This window comes from Triticum dicoccoides, chromosome 1B (assembly GCF_002162155.2).
Source record: "Triticum dicoccoides isolate Atlit2015 ecotype Zavitan chromosome 1B, WEW_v2.0, whole genome shotgun sequence".
Taxonomy (NCBI): domain Eukaryota; kingdom Viridiplantae; phylum Streptophyta; class Magnoliopsida; order Poales; family Poaceae; genus Triticum; species Triticum dicoccoides.
The window spans coordinates 290,922,912-290,929,495 of NC_041381.1; positions in this window are offsets into that span (position 1 = coordinate 290,922,912).

Consider the following 6,584-nt stretch of genomic DNA (forward strand, 5'->3'; position numbering starts at 1 on the left):
AATGAATAACACCGGCACAGCGACACTACGCCAACCACAGTTGCTCTATGCAAGCAGCATAACAACTCGAGGCAGTGGAACCTCTACTGGCAGCGGAAGAACTATTGGCAGCGAAGCAACGAACGATGATGATGGACTCCAATCCGCGGGGACTCTGTCTGGAATGTTTATCCTAGCTCGCGAACATAGGAACCACACCAAACAAGCAAGCAATCCAGGCACGACCTGCAAACTAGCATGACACACCACGTCAGTACATTGAATGTACTTGCAAGCACACAATAAACCAAAAGCAATCAAGGCAAACATCAGCATGGCATTAGCAGGTTAAATCAATCATGAGCATGATACATGGCATACACGAACTGAACATGATACAGCTAAAGCATAGCATGAGCATACGAACATGATAAAACTACAAGTAATAGGTTAACAATATCATGCACCAACTTACTCTACTCGGGTTACCTCGTAACCAACACATGCATCAACTTACCAACATCGGTATCCTTGATACTTTTTTGATCCTTTCTCGATCACAACCAATCTCTTTCCCATCATCGAACCAGGGTTGTTATTAAGCAGGTTATCATTATTGTTGGCTCATAGTGTGACCAACTCCGAACTGGGCCCATATCCGCGAGCGCGGCTATTGATAGATTTAACACACTCTGCAGTGGTTAGCACACTGTACCCACACCACAGAACCCATGTCCTCGCACTCCCATTCGGGTGGACCAACGGTGTTCCGACAAAACCGACCTACTGCCATGACACTCTCCCGGCCACTCCGACCAACTCCCCTTTGGGCTAAGTCATGGGCGGCCCTGCGCCTACCAAAGGCATCAACGAGCACCGTCGTGGCAAAATAAATGGTCCCAAACGGGGACATGGATCCATACAACAACAACGGGCACACAAGGCTTATGTCATCCTACATGATCAGGGTAGCGCCCGCGCATAACCTTCCCTCGTTGGAGGCACCGGCGAGAGGCATGACAATAGACCGCATTAGGGCCTTCCCATAAAGGAAAATGTGATTGCACTGGTCAGCACGATTCAGTGGCACCATGACTCAGCCAACAGTTGTTCAAGTTCAATTAAGTCCAGTTAAACTTGAATGCAATAAGCTGAGTCATATGAAAATAAAAAGATGCAACTACGATGCATGAGCATGATATCAACATAAGCATGGAGGTGCAACATAATCCTCAAGCATAATCACAATGAATCATATATCTGAATGAGCATGGCATACTGACGAGCATGAATAACACAAGCATAACTCTACCATAAACACATCATGACCACTAGCATCATGAGTAAATACCATGCAAAAACATAGCAAGAACACTACCACGTAAACATGTAACCAACTAGATGCAATGGAACCAACATAGCAATGGTACTGAATAGCAGACTAAGCATGCATCCAAACAACATCACAACTACCAGCATGTATTACTACTACCAAGCATGACTTACGAAAATGATACTAGCAAGTAGCACAAGATATCACGATGCATTATAACATGGCATGAAGGTGGACACGAGTCCACGAGTAAAACCGAAACAATGACAATAGCAAACAAACCGGCAGATAACGGCAAACTTTTATTAAATATTCAAGTTGAAAACCAAGGCTACTACATGACTATCATGCAAGTGGTTGTTGTGGCTTGTCTGGGGGTGAAGAAGACTCCAGGAAGAAGTGTGGTGAAGCCGCAGAAACGAAACGCTGAACGGTTCTCTCTCGAGTGGGGCTGATTAGAGGTAAGGGCAAACTGGTCATTTTCACTGTGGACCACCTAGTGAAAATGGAACCAACAGAAAGAGCTCGACGATACGAAGATGAGAGCTTGGTTTCACCTCGATCGGAGTTACGAGCAAAAAGTTGTGAGGGGATGAAGTTCACGGACTTTTCTGTAAAGATATCACCACAAATAGGTCCCTGAGTGGATAAGGCAGAAAGCGCCTTCGGTTGGAATACATTTTCTGTAAAAGAAAGTGCACTTTCAGCCAAAGTAGAATCGAAATATGCTTCCCAGAAAGGAAACCGTACTTTGGATATAAGAGGAAAGAATACGCTTTCTTTTAACGAAAATGTACTTCAGGAAAAACGTGTCCACTTACGCGACGTGGCAGTGGCGGGGCCCGAATTGTGCAGCTGCCAGGTGGGTCCGTCAGACGCTGTCTTCTTCCTCCCGTGCTCCCTCATGCGAGGAAGAGAGGAGCCAGGGGAGGGAGGACCGGCGAGGGGGCCGGCCAACTCCGGCCACCCCCGGCCGGGGCGCGGCCATCGGTGCGAAGGGCAAGGCTTGGCGCCTCCGTTCCCAGCAAGAGGAGGCGCGGGGGAGGCCGGGAACGGCGATGAGAGGCGGCGACAGGAGGGACAGAGGCGGGTGGGTGGTGGTCTCCGGCGGCGAGGCAGGAGATCTCCGGTGAGGCTGAAGGTTCGGGGTGGACCGCGGGGCTGTGCAGAGTGCTCTGGTGGAGGAATGGAGAGGAGAGGAGCTCGGGATCGGGCTAATTTAGCCGGAGGGGAGCGGCGGCCATGGCAGCAATGGAGACCACAGAGAGCTCCTCGAGCTCGAGGGGGTGGCTAGGCGGGGCTCTGGGAGTGAGGGAGGACCAATGGTGTGCTTGGAGTGCTCGGGGACGGGCTATATATAGTCGAACGAGGAGAGCCGAGATGCACGGCCATAGTGATGCGTGCTCCGGTGCACTGGCGCGAGCAGAGCCACGGGGAGGGAGGGGGGACTTGTCTAAGAGCTTCACGGAGACGCGAGAGACCTCGGGTGAGCTCGGGAAGGCTCGGGACGATGCAGGCAACCGGACACGGGGGCACCAGAGACGGGCATGTCACGGGCGAGCTCGACACGACGCAACCACGGCGAGTCTGAACGGGGTAGTGATGCAGGGCGAAGCAGGGGATCAGGGGAGCTAGAGGACATGATGCGGACGTGAGAGGCAGAGAGGAGCGAACGAGCACAGCGCCGCGGTTGGCAGAGCGTGAAATTTGGCATGTGTGCCCCGTCTTCACCGCGCGCACTGGTGCAAACTGCGTGTTCTGGCCAAACCGACAATGTCTAGTAAGATGACTATGGTACCCTGAGTCCTAAAGAAGCAACAAGTCGGTCCAGGGGCAAAATAGTGATTTGCAGGAAGAGCCAAAAGGTTTTGGCAGCAAGGTGTTTGTGCTGTCCAGAGGGGGCACTGATAACCCACAAGTGTAGGGGATAATTGTAGCCTCTTTCTATAAGTAAGAGTGTCGAACCCAACGAGGAGCTAAAGGTAGAACAAATACTCTCTCAAGCCCTATCTGCCACTGATACGACTCTACGCACGCTTAGCGTTTGCTTTACCTAGAACAAGTATAAAACTAGAAGTACTTTGTAGGTGTTGTTGGATAGGTTTGCAAGATAATAAAGAGCACATAAATAAAAAGTAGGGGTTGTTTAGATAAAGAAGCAATAAAGTAAATATAGCGAGTGTGGAAAAGTGGTGGTAGGAGTTGTGAAATTGTCCCTAAGCAATTGACTACTTTACTAGACCGATAGCAAGTTTTATGTGGGAGAGGCATAAGCTAACATACTTTCTCTTCTTGGATCATATGCACTTATGATTGAAACTCTAGCAAGCATTTGCAACTACTAAGGATCATTAAGGTAAAACCCAACCATAGCATTAAAGCATCAAGTCCCCTTTATCCCATACGCCCACAACCCCCTTACTCAGGTTTATGCTCCTGTCACTCAAGCAACCCACTATAAGCGAATCATGAACATATTGCAACACCCTACAGCGGGAGTCCATCACGCTTGCGCGACACGGAGGGCACAATAGGATAGCAACATAATGACAAGCAAATTAAACCAATCATAGCAATTCATCAATCACCGGTAGGACAATGAAAATCTACTCAGATATCATAGGATGGCAACACATCATTGGATAATAATATGAAGCATAAATCACCATGTTCAAGTAGAGGGTACAGCGAGTTGCGGGAGAGCGGACCGCTGAATATAGATGGGGGAAGGTGATGGAGATGTTGGTGAAGATGGCGGAGGTGTTGGTGTAGATCGCGGTAATGATGATGGCCCCCGGTGGCATTCCGGCGCCACCAGAAGCAAGGGGGAGAGAGCCCCCCTTCTTCTTCTTCTTCTTCCTTGACCTTCTCCCTAGATGGGAGAAGGGTTTCCCCTTTGGTCCTCGGCTCCCATGGTGTGGGAGGGGCGAGAGCCCCTACGAGATTGGATCTGTCTCTCTGTCTCTCTCTGTTTCTGCGCTCTCTAATTCTGCCCTGGCACCGTTTCTTTTATATCCGGAGATCCGTAACTCCGTTTTGATTCAAACCTTCGCCACGATTTTTTCCCGAAAATTAGCTTTCTTGCGGCAAAAGAATAGCAGCAACTGCCTTACGAGGGGCCCACGAGGGTCAGGGGCGCGCCCAGGGGGAGCAGGCGTGCCCCCCTGCCTCGTGGCCACCTCGGGCACCGTCTCGCATTGATTGTTCCTCTCATATTTCCCAAATATTCCAAAAATATTCTCCGTCGTTTTTATCCCATTTGAACTCCGTTTGATATGGGGTTTCTGCGAAACATAAAACATGCAACAAACAGGAACTGGCACTGGGCACTGGATCAATATGTTAGTCCCAAAAATAATATAAAAAGTTGCCAAAAGTATATGAAAGTTGTAGAATATTGGCATGGAACAATCAAAAATTATAGATACGATGGAGACGTATCAGCATCCCCAAGCTTAATTCCTGCTCATCCTCGAGTAGGTAAATGATAAAAAGGATAATTTTTGATGTGGAATGCTACCTAGCATAATCTTGATCATATATCTAATCATGGCATGAATATTAAGACACAAGTGATTCAAGGCAATAGTCTATCATCTGACATAAAAACAATAATACTTAGGGCATCCCAATAAACAATCATGTCTTTCAAAATATCAATGCTTCCAGAACGTTATCCCTACAAAATCATATAGTCTTGTATGCTCCCTTTTCTTAACACAAGGTACCCCTCATGCCTATCCTGGTGTTAGCTAAGAAATTGTTTCATACTTTAGTATTCTCAAACTTTTTCAACTCTCACGCAATACATGAGCGTGAGCCATGGATATAGCACTATGGGTGGAATAGAATATGATGGTGGAGGTTATATGGAGAAGACAAAAAGGGAGAAGGTCTCACATTGACGCGGCTAATCAACGGGCTATGTAGATGCCCATCAATTGATGTCAATGCGAGGAGTAGGGATTGCCATGCAACGGATGCACTAAGAGCTATAAGTGTATGAAAGCTCAAACTGAAACTAAGTGGGTGTGCATCCAACTTGCTTGCTCATGAAGACCTAGGGCATTTGAGGAAGCCCATCGTTGGAATATACAAGCCAAGTTCTATAATGAAAATTCCCACTAGTATATGAAAGTGACAACATAAGAGACTCTCTATATGAAGAACATGGTGCTATTTTGAAGCACAAGTGTGGTAAAAGGATAGTAACATTGCCCCCTTTTTTGGGCAGGCTTCTTTGGCCCCTTTTTTTATTTAGGCTTCTTTGGACTCTCCTTTTTTATTTTTTTATGGGGCAATGCTCTATAATGATGATCATCACACTTTTATTTACTTACAACTCAATACTAGAACAAAGATATGACTCTATATGAATGCTTCCGGCGTGTACCAGGATGTGCAATGATCTAGTGTAGCAATGACATCAAAAAAAGGGACAAGCCATGAAAACATCATGCTAGCTATCTTACGATCGTGCAAAGCAATATGACAATGAATGCTCAAGTCATGTATATGATGATGATGGAAGATGCATGGCAATATATCTCAGAATGGCTATGGAAATGCCATGATAAGTAGGTATGGTGGCTGTTTTGAGGAAGATATAAGGAGGCTTATGTGTGATAGAGCGTATCATATCACAGGGTTTGGATGCACCGGCGAATTTTGCACCAACTCTCGAGGTGAGAAAGGGCAATGCATGGTACCGAAGAGGCTAGCAATGATGGAAGGGTGAGAGTGTGTATAATCCATGGACTCAACATTAGTCATAAAGAACTCACATACTTATTGCAAAAATTTATTAGCCCTTGAAACAAAGTACTACACGCATACTCCTAGGGGGAGGTTGGTAGGAGTTAACCATCGCGCGCCCCCGACCTTCACGCAAAGATAAACAATCAAAATACAATGTGCGCCAATCTGGTTACATAGTTAGTAGACCATACGTGCATACTTCGGAAATCACAAACCTTAACACCAACATCCTTACTAAACACAACCATCTACTAGTACCTCCCACATATTATCATCTATATATCGCAAAACTATTGCAAGGAATCAAACTTATCATATTCAGCGATTGCAAGGAATCAAACTTATCATATTCAGCGATTGCAAGGAATCAAACTTATCATATTCAGCGATCTACAAGTTTATGTAGGATTTTATGACTAACCATGTGAATGACCAATTCCTGTCATCTCTCTAAATATATATAAGTGATGCAAGAGAGTTTAATTCTTTCTAAAAAAAGATATGCCCACACTCC